We start from the raw sequence: 17,150 nt of genomic DNA, 5'->3' as shown, positions 1-17,150 counted from the left end.
GTTCAGGCAATCATAAACATGCCTCCACCTTCAAATTTGCTTCAAATTCAAAAACTCCAAGGGAAAGCAAACTTTCTAAGGAGGTTGATTCCAAATTACGTTGAACTTGCTAAAGGTTATACACGTATTTTGAAAAAAGAAGTTCCTTTCAACTGGGATGAGGTTGCGCAAGATTCCTTTGATGCTTTGAAAATTTCCCTAGTAAAAGCATCATTAATGTATGCTCCTGATTATCAAAAAGACTTTAATCTGTATCTCCCTACCACAGATACAACCATCACAATGGTTTTAGTACAAGATGACAATGGAATAGAACATCTTGTCTATTATTTAAGCCACAAATTAAATGATATAGAAAGCAAGTACTCCTACGTTGAAAAACTAGCTTTGGCAGCTGTCCAAGCAGTACAAAGATTTTGACACTATATACTCTTTCACAAAACTACCATCTTATTGGATTGCAACCCTATGACCTACATCCTATCATGTCAATTGGCAGGGGGCAAGTATTCAAAACGGATAGCCATTTTGCATGAGTTTGATTTGGAATTCACCAAATCCAAATCAAAGAAATCTCTGGTTTTCGTGGAGTTACTTTGCAACCTCGCATCATCATCCAACGATTTAACATCTCAAGCATCGATCATGGATGAAACATTGTTTTTGACATCATCAAGCGACCCATGGTATGGAGATATACTAATTTATCTCCAAACCAAAACCTTTAGGCCCAACACCTCTCACTCAGAACAAGGACGTCATCGATGCCAAGCAAAAGACTACATGATCGTTGGTGACACACTTTACCGTCATGGTATCAATACAGTTCTGCAAAGGTGCCTCACGCATGAGGAGGCTGAAAAAGTCCTGAATGACCGTCATTCAGGCGCATGTGGGGGGCATCTATCTGGCTATGCTACAACACAGAAAATCTTGCGAGCTGGCTACTTCTAGCCTACTATCTTCAAAGATTGCATAATAGTAGTAAGAAGTTGCCATGCTTGTCAATTTTTTTATTGCAAAACCAGATTACCACCCGCACCTCTACATCTAGTAGCTGCTGTTGGGCCATTCGCCAAATGGGGCATAGATTTCATGACATGTAACCCCACCTCGGCTAGGGGGCATGGGTATATCATAGTCATTGTTGACTATTTTACAAAATGGGTTGAGGTGATGCCTACAATAAACAACAGTGACGAAACAGATACTCTTTTCTTTTTAAATCATGTAGTCTCTAGGTTCAGTGTTCCGCAGGCTATAGTCACATATCATGGATCACATTTTCGCAATCACATGATGGTTGAATTGACTACTAAATTAGGACTATCCCATGATAGTTTTACTCCATATTATCCGTAGGCTAACGAACAAGTGGAAGCGATCAACAAAGTCCTCAAGTGCATGCTACAGAGAATGATTGGACCCACCAACAGGATTGGCATTTAATCCTGTACTCAGCTCTATGGGCATATAGAACCTTGATGAGAAATGCGACAGGGTTTATGCCCTTTCAGCTGGTGTATGGTCTGGAAGCTGTCTTACTGATTCAGTGTGAGATTTCATCTCTAAATCTCCCAATCGATCTACTCCCTGAAACTTTATAGGAATTGGCTCATTTGTTGGAACTAATCCACTTGGATGAAACCTATTGTGATGTCGTGCTGGCTAGTGAAACGCATAAGAAGTGTGTCAAAGCATAATTTGACAAAAATTTCAACCCTCGTGTCTTTTCCAAAGGTGACCTGGTCTTACTCTACGATCAAGACTTTGATAAATTGGGAGCAGGTAAGTTCCAATCATTATGGATGGGCCCCTACATTGTTAAACGAGTATTACAAAAGGAGCCTACGAGCTGGTAGATTATGATGGAATTCCACTATCACATCTTTGGAACGGGTTGTATCTTAAGCGATACCATGCTTGATCAAGTGTAGTTATCTCTTTAAATGCTTTTTTTCATTTTTGTTTTCATCAAGAGTTGTCATTTTGGTTAAGTAATCCACTTTACATTTATTTCAGATGTCAGACTTTTTGGAAACATTCGTTGGGTATGCCGACAGAGCTAGTCATAGAACGCAGAACCTATCTTTTGTAGCCTGGGCCATCTTTGATCCAAGTGGCGAGTTAGTGAGTTTCAGGGTGATATGTATTGGTCAATCAATGAACAACATCGTTGAGTACAGTGCGTTGATAGAGCTTCTCTCTGATACCATTTTGCATGGCATACACCGACTTATTGTCAGGCTAGATTCATAGCTTGTCATTCTACAACTTACTGGCATCTATTCAGTTTGGAACCTAGACATCTATTGTATGTTCTTAAGAGTCAAGATTTTGGAAAATCAGTTTGATTCCATTCAATATCAACACATTTCCAGAAACTTAAACACTTTAACTGATTCATTAGCGAATTATGTGTTAGACAGACATTTGCAACATTTGTAACATTTGTAAAGAAAATAATTTTACATCAACATTTTCATCTGGATTGCATAACCTAACCAAAATAAACATTGAAAATAAAAAATATATAACTGTTATACTTTCACATAATTTTTTGTGTACAAGGCAAAATCGGTCATGCGACCAAGAAACTCAAAAGTAAATGTAGAAAAGCATCCTATACTAATGATGCTAGTGATAACATGTCACCACCTATGCGATCATACGCAGGAGCCTAATCCATCGACTCAAAATGCCATTAGTATGTCGTTGTAGCCTCAGAGGTAACTCGTCAGTTCTCACATCCTAGATACCAAGGGTAAGACCCTCAATCTGATCCTACAAAACTGTTAGGGTCTTTGCTATTTCCAAATCATGAAGGACAGCCCTCCCTACAGCTTCTCCTACTGGAACGATAGTTGCCGCCCTTCGGCGCGATGCTAGTCTCACTGGCCCAACATCTGCACAAGTACATGAGTTCAATTAGTCTCAGTAAATCACAAAATTTTTTATAAAAAATGATAAACAAAGATATGGTCAAAATCTTTACCTATCACACGCAACTGCTCGCCAGCTGGAAATGCCAAATCCATGTCACCTCGGAAGTCCATCCCAACATATGGATACTCTGAGAAGACCATCTCCTAACGATCGAACCACTCAAAGAAGGCATCAGAGAAAGTAATCTGCGGCTGACCAAAATGTCTGGCCATGAGATCGACCAATATCTGCATCTTGGGTTCCCTCGGTGCTAGCAATCTTAGTGAAATATGTTGTGGTTGCATCAGTGGGATCCTCTCTAAGGCAAAGACAATCAAAATGGAACCATATCGTAAGTTCTTGGATCTTCCATTCTTCACCTTAGAGAGTTGTTCTTTTATCACTGGAAGTACTGCATCACATGAGTTGAATACCTTTGGTTCCAGGCATTCTAAAGCATACTGCACATAAGATTTGTTTTCCAAATGAAAAGTTGTGCTACCAGCCAATCTAGAAAATGTGAATAAAATGGTCCTCAGAGACCATTCAGTGACATCTCAGAGGTTGATCTTGCCATCTCTACTAGGATGGGATCCATCTCTACAAAGCTGGCGGATATAATCTCTCACCAATTCGCCCCCATGGGCGGATCCCGACAGTGAAAGAAGGCCACCACACCTCAATAACCCCGTCAAAAAGTAGATTTCCTCGACCGTCAATGGGATCGATTTACCTCTAATATGGAACACCTGGTTGACTGGATCTCATGCATCAAGGAAATATTGCAACAAGCTAATTTGTTGCCTCATGCTAGATATATGGAAGAATTTGAGCAAACCACAGTTTCACAATGCAGTAACAGTACCGTGATCATGCAAGGCAATCATGTCTTCTTATTCATGCTCATGTTCATGCCATGTGACGACCATCTTGATCCAACAAATATCTGAGTCACAGAGAAAAGATGAATTAGGATCCAAACTTGAGCAAAAACAGGCAAACATTTCATGAGAAATCACTGTGCAAAGTTTCCCTCCTGCGCACATCGCACCCTACCTTTGGACTAGGTGAGATGCATATTGACTGGCCAATGCACAGCTCAATATGAATCGCACCTTTTGATATAGGGTAGGTGCGATGATGGGAGAACGTTCTGTTCAAACACTAGGGGCTTGAAAAAATGGGAAAACTTGCTCAAAATCAGAAAAGGATGGTATGAAAATGAAGAGCTCATGGTTAGCCCTACCTGGTCCTGACGGCACAAAGAATAGTCCACCGAATCTCCTGAAATCAGCTTATGAAGTTTGAGGTAGAAAACCACTACAGAGCTCCAAATCCCAAATTTGAAATGAAATGGTAAAAATCAGGGGTAAAACTACTTTTTATGTTACTATTCACGTACTTCAAGTAAAATGTTAGTTTTCAATTCATTTTTCAAGCATATATATATGTATTTCTAATCAATTTGATAGAGAAATTGAGCATGTTGAATGACTGAGAAAAGAATATGACGTGTTAAAAAGGTAAAATATCATTGACCAATATCAAGAGAAATATTCCCGCAAGGTTCAAGCTCGTTAAAAAATCAACCTACACTGAGCACATGTTGGCACAAGGTTCAAGCTAATTAAAGAATAAACCCGCCTCTAGTAAATAACCTTTTGTGATCGCTTTGCTATCTGCCCTTTTGAACTTTGGTTGTGTTCCTTCCATCAAATCCATTTCATTCGGCTGACCATACGCTTCCACTTGATTGTTTACCCTTTTGAGGAACATCTGTGACGAGTGATTTTGATTGCCACCCTCTTCACACTGCCATGTTTTGAGAAGTTCCAAACTTACCTAGAACCACCTGCTACCTAGAAATGTCACTCATTCCTAAAAAACGAGCCTCTTTTAAACTCTTTTTAGACTCGTTAAATATAAAAAGATCATCGAGCTATTGGCCTTCCCAGCCCGTTAAAGTAAGGGGAATGCTATCCCTCTCATATACTTTAATCTCTTTAGACTTGATGGATTATTAAAAAAAAAGATCGAGCACTTGTCTTTGTCGGCTCGTTAAAACTATCGAAAAGTCATCCCTTTTGTATCATTTTATACTTTTTCAGACTTAAGGGATTATGCCACGAAAAAGGACTGTGGAGTCTCTTTTTCGTCCGTTTTCAGACTTTCTAAACAAGAAAAGGACCGAGTTATCTTTGTCATTAAACTCGTTAAAACAATAGCGATAAACTTGTCCACCTAGACAAGAATGAGTCTCATTGACGCTAGGCTCACTAAACACAAAGCGACCGGTTTGCCCGAAGGGAAAATTATGGACCAAGCATATGTTATCCTCCTCGAGTTTGTCAAAAATAAAGAGGTACTCATCAGAAATGTCTGGGGAAAAATGGGAAGAAAACTTGAAGAACTCTATTAGTAGCAAGTCGCTCTTGAACATGACACTTTCACTCCATCACTGTGATTGAGTTGGGATGGGTTCCCGTTCACCGTCACCATTGGTCCACCGTGCCTTCCATGGGGTTAATGATACCAGTCCATATCAGTGTCTCCAATATGTTTAAGAGAAGTCATTCAGAGAATTCATCATCCAACAAACGCCTCATCCACTGCATTACATCCACACTTCATTTTTCATGACCACCATTCCTGAACCTCATATCATCAGATCGTTTTCACCTCCACAAAAATCATTTGCTCTGTTTCACATCATAGATGTGGGATACATGAAGGCCCTCCTATGACAGGTCACTTCTTGTCAACATCAACTCATTATCCAAGAAGTTGACTTAGAAACAACCCTTTCAGTACTTTGAAGCTTGCATGCCTCAATGGAAGGTTTCTCACTTCTGGCGACAGGTTTACATCAATGACCTTCAACCAAAAGACTTTGCATGGTGTTTGAAATCAGCTCATATATTCACACCACGTGAATTGTACTGTAGTACCTTGAGGGTCATCACCATTATCGGTGATTCCTCTCACGTCTGTTAACAACTTACATCATTGGCTAGTAATCAGGATATGTCTTTACATGTTCGACTTTAGAACATCTTTTCACATGGATCGACTTGCACATCAGGTGAAGATTGTACAAGTTTTGAAGACCCTGGATCTAATTTCATCTGTCTGGGCTGCGATATATTCAAGAAAATAAAGACATCAATTGTACATAGAATTTGCACAGATAGTCATCTAGCTAGGGAAGATGACTCTTCATGCGAAGAATCACAAGTCAGCAACAACAGACGATTGGCTATCCTATGTACATGAAAATGAATTTATAAAGCTGAGCATGGGAATTCCCACCTCAGCTAGATCATGAAAATAATATGATGATGATGTATTGTATTGTATCTTATATAGGTCACCTTTTAGTTCGAATACCTCGGATCCTCATGAATAAAGCATTTCACCCGACATCAGAAGATTTATGACCTCATGCTTTAGGGGGCATCTGTTATAGACATATTTGGGCACTGGAACCCCAAAATCATATGTCCATAAACTAAGGACTCCTTAAGTCCCTAAAAGTGTTGCTTGATACCCTAAAGGATCATGGTCAGATGATTACAACATTTCCTAGAAGTTCCACCTCAAAACATACTCAGAAATTGCCAAAACTGGACCATACAGGCTACTCCATTGACAAGGTGCGATGCATACTGACTGCGTAACTGGCCAGGTGTGATGGATACTGAAATGGCCTTTTGTGGGGTGGGATGAGTGAGAATAGACAAACGGCAAAGACAGTTTGCAAGGTGGATGATCATGGAATCTTCCAGAAACTTCTCCTGTGATACTTTCTTCTCTAAATTCGTGTAGGGATGAGTAAGAGATCATAAAATCTCCAAGTGGAACCAAGAACTATTAGTGAAATGATACTAATCAAAAACCCAGAGCTGACTCACACCCTTGCAAGACATCTATAAATGTATCCCTCATCTGAGAGATCTAGAGGTTGGAATTTTTTATTTTGTAAGGAAGTGTTGTTGGTTTGTTGAGAAGAGACTTTGCATTGTTAGGTGATTTTCTTTTTCATGAGGTGAAGAGGGTTTCTACAACTGGGAAGATGATGTTGGATCAGATAGCTGGGTTGTAATCCTCTCTTACATTACTATTAATAAAGTTCTTCGAGTTTTCCTCCATATGATCTTGTATTTGTGAATCTTATTGCTTATGAATGCAATTGTATGGTCAATGTGTTTCTGATTTCATATTGGTTATGATGTTTTAGATAGAGATGCTTTGATATTTTGCTATTACTTTGACTCTACAGGTACTCTTTGAAGCAGGACAAGTAGGAGAGGAGTGGAAAATTCTATCAAGGGAAGGAGAAATCAAGCTAGGATCAAAGCGAAGGATCTAGGTTGGTCCTCTATTCTTCTCTTCCATCTATCACACTTAAAGGAACTCTTGAAAAGATTTCATTGTTTGTTTCTAAGATAGCTACCCATCTTAGTGGGACTAGCAATTCGAATCAACACTAGTTTTCCCTAAAACACTATCAAACAATGGGGGATGGTATTACCAAAACCCTTAAAGAAATGAAGAAATCTATCTGGTCGACCTTCGCGGTGCAATGTGGTGCTTTCGCATTACATTATTTTGGGCATGCAGAAAAAGAGATATAGAACATCACATCCCTAAATCTGGTTACTATGTCAGGCAGATAGTATGACCCTAACCAAGTTGTCACGAACTCCACTACTATGGTCAAAATCAAACAACTTATTCAAGAGGACGATGAGTTTGATCATATCTTTAAGGCAGATGAGACATTTTCATAGGTATTATATTTAGCATCAATAAAACTAAACCCAACACACCTCAAACACTTCCACATATACAGGAATAAAATATTAACAGAAGTTCCTTTCGACCTATTACAGATTGAAGAAATAAGACAACCCACTACCAGTGTAAGCCTCGAGTAAAGTTCCCAACATGATTTTGATGAGGAATATCACGAGAAGTTAGTTCAAGGTTCAAAAGACTCTGAAAACCAATCTAAGAATAAGGAAGAAATCCCCAAGAAAGACCTTGAGAAGGACACAGAGGAAAGTGCTGAAGAAATGGACAAAAAGGCCTCGGTTGAGGAACACATGGAGATTGACTCCACACAGGTTCAAAAAGAAAAGATCAAAGTCATTAATATGGTTAAATAATGAAAGAAATTTAATAAAAATCTCCAAGTGAAGTAGACATAGACAAGTCTTGAAGGAATATCTGGATTTCATACTCCCAAATAGACTCAGCAAGTTATAAACCCAAAAAAACAATACCAGTAGTTACAACTGCTCAATATATTGAAATCATTCTGGCCTAGCCAACTTCAAAGATTATTTTAAAGATTGAGGAAATAGCCCCACTAGATATATTCTACATCCCAGCACATAATGTTGTAGTGAAGAGGCAAAGGAAGAAAAGGAAATTGGATGCATCAACAGTAGCAAATCTTGAAAATGAATCAATGGAGGTAGTATGGAAATACACTCCCATCGATCCATCACAAAATCTTACAAAGATATCACAATTTGCAGATGCCTATGCAACTACAAAAATTAATAAGGCAACATAAGTCCACATTTTGTTTAAAGATAAAGAAGAAAGAGTTTATCTATTGGAACAATAACCTGAGCTAGAAAGACAGAGAACCAATAAACAAGAAAACATGTAGATGGCATAGATTAAAAAAAAAAATTGAGCAAATGAAATTATAGCATCAAATAGACATCGCAGAGAAGAACTCACCGATTCATCAAATGCAGACTGCAATAAATAAACTCAGATAAAACACTCATACAGATGAATTCATTAAATAAGCACTTGAACTAAATTCTCCGTTGTCACAACAACAAGAGGTATTCTTCCAAAAAATCTCATTGATCAATCCATATTGTGAAACAAGTGGTGCATTAATCAATCAAGTAGTTTATCAAAGATTAGAATATGAAGAGGTCAATAAGAGGATCTCATAATTTATTTCTTGGCAGGAATCTGAAGAAGGTAGAAAATATGATCTTCCAAAGATCGAGGAGTCCCACAAGGATATTTTATTCATAGATTGGGACATACAGTTGAAGCAAGCAGAAAGGGTAGCAGCAAGAGTAGCTAGTACAACAAACAATATAATTGAGGTTGTGATTGAAAACCTTCATAGTGCCAATCTCATTAAAGAATGTAGGCCAGAAGTTCTCCCAGACATCAAACAGTTAGAGAAACAGTGGAAAGAGATCGTTGAGACACAATTTAAGGCAATCAAACAACTATCTAAGCTTGACTGTGAAACCTACTGTCAATTTCTGGTGAGACCACACAACCAATGAATGGCTCTACATTGTCTAATAAATTCCACTCAAAATATGGTGCCACCACTCTCTAATGCTATATTTACAGGACAATTAAGATCTAGAATTGGCAAGCCACCCTAGGTGAAATCAATGATAGATATCTGCGAACTCAAGGATCGAATGGCTAACTAGAACCATTCAATTTGAATAATCTCATTATAATTTTATTTTCTATTTCAATTTTTATTTAACTTATTCTGAGCAAGGTTGTTTGAAACCTCCTAAGCTTTTCATGTAATAATCTATTTTTGATACATATGTTGTATTATTCAAACCTCTCTCATGCATTTAGAGAGGGGCCAGAATTTTATCAAAAAACCCTTTGCAAAGGCTTGCATTTTTGTACTTTTGTGACTTTCTTGATGAGATAATTGGAACATGATCTTGATTTTCTTAGAGATTGAAGCATACTCTACTGAATTTGAACTTTGCACTCTCATAGTATATTTATTTGAAAAGAAGCAGATCAATATTGATGACTTCATGAGTAGAACCTCTCATATCTGGTAATTCTATCTTTATGGTTGAGTTTTTTTAATGAACTAGCAGTAATTTCTTATATTGTCTTATGTATGAAATCTGAGCTACAGCTTGACATTATAGCACTTCTGTAAAATGTTTTAGTTGTAATTGCTTATTAAATACATGAGCAATTCATATATGTGATATAGTTTTCACAATTATTTTTCCTAATATTCAAAACAATTATCATTAATGATTTCATCTCTTATAGAAATTGAATGATTTTTATTACTTGTTGCTCTAATATATCTTTGTAGATCAAATGGTTTAATTTATTCCCAGGTATATATTAAGATAAATGTTAGAATATATAGTTGCATGTGTTTGTTCTTTAAATTGGATCATTTTTAGTTAAGTCATTTCCCATTGTACCTCAAATCAAACCAAAATCATCATCACATCTATTCTTGCTATGAAATTTGTCCCATTATCCCCAGTCGGAGCCACCATGCCAAACGAAAAAGGAGCTACTTCCAAGGTCCAGACTGGGTGGTTATCCCCATTTTGTTGCAACTGAATTTGGGGGCTTCAACGTTTTGGTGCAAGATGGACGGCCATGACTATGAATGGAAAAGAGAATTGATCATAAATCAAAAAGCCATCCTAAGAGTCATTCCCCCTCTACATCCCCTCCAACTTCTAGGTCCTCATCTAGAACTACAATCCTAAGATCAAAAGTTGAGCAAACCTTTCGAAAATCTCCTAGTGAATCTCAGAGAATACCTTCTTCATACTACAACCATGAATCCCCAGAAGTTCATACTTTGATAAAGAAGTTAGAGAAAATATATATTTCAGCTGAAAAGCCTGCAAAATCACAATCATCTGAAGGAAGTGCTTCCTCTGTTCTACAAACAAGATGAATCTTGACTTGTTCTCAAAGTGAGAAGACTTGAATTTCTCCCTTTGAATTTCCCATTTCTTCTTTCCAAAATAAAACCAACAAATATCAATTGCAGACATCCACTCGCGAGGTTTTATCCCATTCTCAACCTCAAACCCCTTCATTCCCTCCACTTATTCCAACATCTTCCATTCCAACTACTGGTGCTAGTTGTTCTAGTCCAAGCACCCAATTTTCCTCTCCATCAACTCAAACTCCACTCATATCCTCATTCACTCAAGCCCCTTCTATTTTATCATTCACTCAAAGTCTAATGGTAGGAAAAAAACCGTGAGTACAAACCATGGAACAATCCCAGTGGCATAGCAATGGCAGCTCCTCTTCACCCTCTTCCTAAGCATCCTGAAAGATGGTTGCCTAAATTTAATCCTAATGATCGACTACCAACTGAGGAACATCTCCATAACTATATGCTGGCCATCAATTTAAATGGAGTCGATGAAGAAGACTACATGGTCAGATTATTTCCATATACTCTTACAAGATGCTCATACTTTTCATTACCCCACCTCTCCATAACTAGCTGGGATATGTTCGAAGAACAATTCCTATGTAAGTTTGGAGATAATAGAGCCACTGCATCACTCATCAATGAATTGTCTAATCTAAAGGCTAAGACGAAAGAAAAGGTTAAATATTTCAACTCTAGATTCAACAAACTACTCAATAAAATTCCAACTACATTAGCACCTAGTGTTGATGTTCAAATTGAGTGGTACATATCTTCCCTTCCTTCCAATATAGCCATTTTTGTAGATAGAGCAAATTTGGCCACATTAGCCAAGAACATGAAGGAAGCCCTATTTGTAGAGAAACACATAATTGATCTTGAAAAGAAGACCTCTCAAGAAGACAAAAAATCTAAGAAAATTACTTTTAAAAATAACTCTAAAAAGAAAGCCCCAAAAGATCCTTTTGATCTTGAAGGCCTTCAGAAAGTACTGAAAACCATGTCTAACAAAATGTTTGAAATGAAGAAGCAAGTTGTTGAATCCTCTTCTGCCAAAAAACCTTTCATATCTCTTAGGAGGAACCAATCTTCTAGTTCTCAGCCACCAAATACCATATCTAACGCCAAGTATGACTTAGAAGAAGAAGAAGAAGAAAACACAATGACCGATGAAGAAATTGAAGAAGAAGTAGTCGAACTAAATGGGATGTGGGACTTTATCCTTCCAAATGAAGAAGAACAAGAAGCTTTTCCTGTTAGCACCAGAAGAAAAGGGCCTGTTGATATGACATAGTCAAATCAAAAGAAGAAAACTCCAACTCCTGCTACTAAGGAAAAAATGATTAGCAAAACGTCTTCTCCTAAGGCTTCACATCGAAATCCATCTTCATCAAATCTTCCATCTACATCAAAGACCCTAGTATTTACTGATACCATGGAGTATAACATTTTGGAGGACATGAAGAAAACTAGGGCCAATATTTCACTACATGAACTTACGAAACTGAAATAGCAATAGAAAATATGAGTTAGAGAACTAAATGCAGTTCCTACTTCTCCCCTACTTGTTGCTATTGTATCTCAAGATGCTAAAGGCACGGGTAAACCCACAACTTCTTCAAACAAAGTCGATCTTACAGATGTCATCCTAATCGGTGACAAATCTAATTCACACGTCTCCTTTCCTCTTAACCTATGAAATTTTCAATAAGAACCTTCGCAATGGTTTGATTGACAAAGGAGCCTCTTCTAATATGATTCCCACAACAGTCTGTGCTAAGTTAAATGTCACTCATTAAAAGTATTTTTTTCACATAGTATAACTTGACAGAAACAAAGTAGAGGTCTTAGGGGAGATAAATTAAGTTAGTATTCAAATTTCTTCAAATCCCAAAGTCTATCAAATAATTGATATATTTGTTGCTGACATCTCTGAATTCTACGATCTAATTATAAGTGAAGACTAGTCTGACAAACTCCATGGATATTTTGCTACAGACTAGTCTCACATGTGGCTTCCCTACAAAGGAAAGAAAAATCAAATTCGAGTTGACCGAGAGAAACACCTAAAACATACAATGACTCATTTTGCAGGTGATAATGAGCCGGTAGCATTCAACAATAATATTATTGGGAATTATTCGACTGAGTCGTTTTTAGGGAACTTTAAAGCACATCAGCCTCCCTTTTTGCATAATGCTATCATCTCATAGGTTGAAAATTTCTCACAAACAAATGCTTCCAAAGGTGAAAAATTTGTAAATAAACCCATGGCTAACACTTTATTTTGGAATTTATACTTTGATGGTTCAAAATATAGCAATGGTGCAAGAGCTGATTACATCTCAATCAACCAAGAAAGAGAAAAGACCATATGAGTTTGCAGATTAGAATTCGAATGTACAAATAATACTACAGAATATGAGGCATTGGTTCAAGGATTATACAAAGCAATTGGCCTCAACATTCAATATCTGCAGGTTTTTGGAGACCTAGAAATTGTCATTAAATAGGTATGACATACTATCCACTGCCTTTATGGACATCTTAAGAATTATCAATCATTATTCTAGGATCTTACATCACTTTTTTGGCATTTAATATTTCCCCTATACCTAGAATGCAAAATTCCAGTGACAATCTATTAGCTAATGTTACATCAAAACTCACACCATTTGAGGATTATAGTCCTGATAAATTTTCCATTGAATTGCTTTTTAGACCATATATTCCTGAGAATGTCACTAATTGGCAAGCCTTCAATGATTACTATGATATTGTATTTTTTTTTAACATAAGAGGGGTCATACGATGAAAAAATCATAGATGAAAATGAGCACGATCTTCAGTTAAAGTAGAACGCTTATGAAAATCCAATACCCAAATTTGTAGTCAAATTAGAAGATCTTTATGATCTCAAAGACAGATTTAAGAAGGTAACTAATTCCAAAATCCAAAGCTCAACCCTGATATTTGAATTAGTGAACCTTGTAACTGATGAAAAGCCTCAAAATGTTAATCTAGGTCTCAGTCTATCGTCTGATGAAAGATCATCATTTATTCAATTGTTAAAGAAATAAAATCTATCTTTGCCTGCGATTATTCTAATCTCAAAACTTATGATACCTCTGTCATACAACACATGATTCCTATGATCTCTAATAATAAACCAGTGCAACAGAAACTAAGGAAAATTCACCCGAACTTGAAAGTCAAATCAAATTAGAGTTAAATAAACTCCTTAAGGCCAAAATCATATTTCCTGTTAGGCATTCGAAATGGGTTTCCAATTTAGTGTCTGTTGGGAAAAATAATGGAGAAATTGTTATAGACATTTTTGTGCCTTACAGCATGAAGCATGAAATGTCAATAATCTGAGGGATCCAAAGTCCCTAAACATGTTGTTCCTACCCCTAGAGGAACAAGGTCAGCAAACCACAGCACTGAAAATCAGTTCTCCACCTGAAAACACTCAAAAACAAGCTATTTCTGGATCATGTCAGCTGCTCCACTGAGCATCTGCGTTGAATGTCAACTGCTCCACTCTGTACCTGCGCTGAATGTCAAAAGCAATGAAGGCTACCTGCGCTGGGTGAGATTGGCCAAGTGGCACAGTCATTCTGCAAGGTGTCAAATGCCCAGGAAGCTTCCAAAATGACACTTGGATCAGGGAATTCGCTTTGTGATGAGTAAGAGGATCTAGATCTCCAAGTGGAAGCAAGAAACTCCAAGTGGACTCAAGAACTGAAGTATAACTGAAGTGGGAGAGGACACTAGTCAGCTTCATGCCAGCCTCAAGCTGACTCATCCTTTCTCCAAAACTCCTATATATAGAGCTCTCTCATGAGGTCTAGGGAGGCTGGAATCTGGTGAATGTAAGGAAGCGTTGTTGGTTTGAGTATAGAACTATTGGGTGATTTGCTTGAAGGAGGTGAAGAGAAGATTTCTTTCTGCTGGGAGGTGTTGCTGGATTGGGCCTCTTATGGTTGTAACACTCTCAGAACTTTACTTCTTCCATTAATAAAGCATTTGAGGTTCTTCTATATGCATGTGTCTCTATGGCAAATTGATACTTGTATATTTGATTTATTCTAATCCTTGAATCAATTATGAATGTATGCTTCTTGTAGTTTCCCTCTCTTGTTATTTTGCAGGATCTTGGTGTAGCTGGGCCAGTGAAAGAGCAAGGAGCTGGGAGCAAGCAGCAAAGAGGGAAGACTGGGTCAACCATTAGCGGAAGATAACGATTAGTGGATCTCTTTCTCCTCTCTCTTACATCTCATAAAGAAGTAATCTTAGATAGCTTTGCATTCGGTTGTTGCTGAGGTACTATCACCCTTAGAGTGGGATAGGGTCATTCCGTATTGGATACTTTTCCCAACAACAAATTGGCGACTCCACTGGGGATCGTATCTTGTTGGTTGTTTGTGTTTTTGCTATTCATTTCATAAACAAAGGGAGTACCGAATCGAACTGTGTTTGAATCTTTCAAATGCAAAGTAGAGGGCAGCTACTCTAGCTCAGTTTCTGGGCAAGTTTATGATTTGAAGAGCTGATCCACAAGGACTCTAATAAGCTCTTAGTGATAGCTTTTCATCCTCCTTGTCATCCCTTAGTGTGTCCTTGATTGATAGCTTCTGATTTGAGCAAAAACTGTGAATTTTTTAGCAATCTGTGACCCGGAAACCAAGAGAAACGAAAGTTTCGTTCTTCAGTGCAGGCTGTACAAAGGTTGTCTGCACTTCAGCGCAGTTCCCAAAGGGGCTACCTGTGCTGAAGGTCAAACAGGCAGTGTTCCACCTGCGCTGGACCAGTCCTGCCTTGTGCTGCTGGGGTTTCCTGCTGTTTCTTGCCCTATTTTCACTCTTGTTTTTGCTGTTTGTTACCAGTCAGTGTGCCTATCTGAAACCAACTTTCCTTGTCACTATTCCGCCTCAGTTGTATAAAGAAACTGTGTTTGTTCTTTGTGTATTTCTTGTACATTTACAGTTTCCCATAACGAAAGTGAACTACTCTTGCTGTGGCCTCTTAGATTTAGACCTGTGATAAAGTGTCGTTTTGATCTTAAGAGTTAGTTTGTTTGCTGTTCATAGCTGATTGAGCTTTTGCTTTCGTCATTTGGTTTGAGTTTATATATTTCTAGTGTCGAAACAAGTAAATCTTAAGGTGTCTTTTGATTTTGGACAAGCTTGTTTGCTTTCACTTGAAATTGAATTCAAAATTATACAACAGCTTTCTTTTTGCATTACACCAACATTAAGAAAGAGAAAAGAAATACTTGCATTGTGCATGTGCATTATGACAGCTTGCATGTTGATTTAGGAAAAAGTGCATTAGTGTGTGCTCTATGATCTGTGTGAAAAGATGTTATCTTTCTTTTCCCTCAGTAGTTAAGATTTTCAAAGTTGAAAGATTGAAAAGCTTGCTTATCTTCTTAGACTGCATTTAGGAGTGTTATCATACATCTCGTGGTGATCCATAAAGGCAAACTGCTAAACAAGATCAACCTTAAAATAAATTGAATTTACATAACAATGCATTGAAACATAACGCAAACACATAGAGGTCTAAGCTAGAGACGTGTTCCGGCGTCGTTAAACGTGATATCTTAGCGTTGAGTGGTTGGGTGATTCCTCCACGGTGAAGCGATAAGTATCAATACGGACTTGTGCTCCCACGTACCGTCGCGTATATATTGGGAGACCCCTATAGGAATAAAGCCTTTATCCCATAGGAAACCGTGTCGGCCGCCCTACTAATCGCAATGCAGTGAACACAACATTCACGAAGATCAACCACTCGTACCGTAAAACGTATTCTGTGGTTTTGCGAAAAGTTTGGCACACCCTCTGCCTAGAACTCCAGAGCAGTTTCTTTTGGCCTTTTTCAAACTCTATAACTGAAAAAGTCCATCCGAGCATTTGTCACTTCGGGCTCGTTAAAACATCGAAGGAGACTAGAGTCATCTTTAGCTTTTTCTCGACTCTTAAAAAGTGAAAAAGCAAGTTGTGTCTAAGCGTCGTTATAAAATTTATTTTAAACGGAACATAATCACCTCCTATTCCCGCGTTGATCTTAAGTCGAGAACATGGAATGCCCCAACCAAGGAATTCCACATGATGGAAATCCTAGTCTTTTCTCCTCTTGGGGAGAAGTTGGTGCGCCCCACATGGCCACATTGTCGCTTCCAGGACTGACAATTGGCCTGCCTATTTGGCTATTCTCAACTAATGTAGTTCAGACCACCATGGTTCCTGAGCAGTCGAGTCAACAGTTAGACCAGTCTAGAGCTGCCCACCAGCCTTCAACTTCCTATAACTCTTCCTCCAATCCTTCATCTTCGCAAGGTAGAGCCGGAAAAAGCCAAGCTCCCATGGAGAAGAAGGAGAAGAAGAAGAGAGAGAAGAAGAAGGAGCCTAAGGCGACTGGGGGCAAGCAAAAGACATCTGACAAAAATCCACACACAGCACAGACCGGGCCTAAATCACCATGTGTC

The sequence above is a fragment of the Pinus tabuliformis genome, chromosome 6 (genome assembly GCF_031772625.1).
Source record: "Pinus tabuliformis cultivar Carrire ecotype Pingquan chromosome 6, CPIR1, whole genome shotgun sequence".
Lineage (NCBI taxonomy): Eukaryota > Viridiplantae > Streptophyta > Pinopsida > Pinales > Pinaceae > Pinus > Pinus tabuliformis.
The sequence above is the reverse complement of the archived record's forward strand: the minus strand, read 5'-3'. Positions refer to the sequence as shown.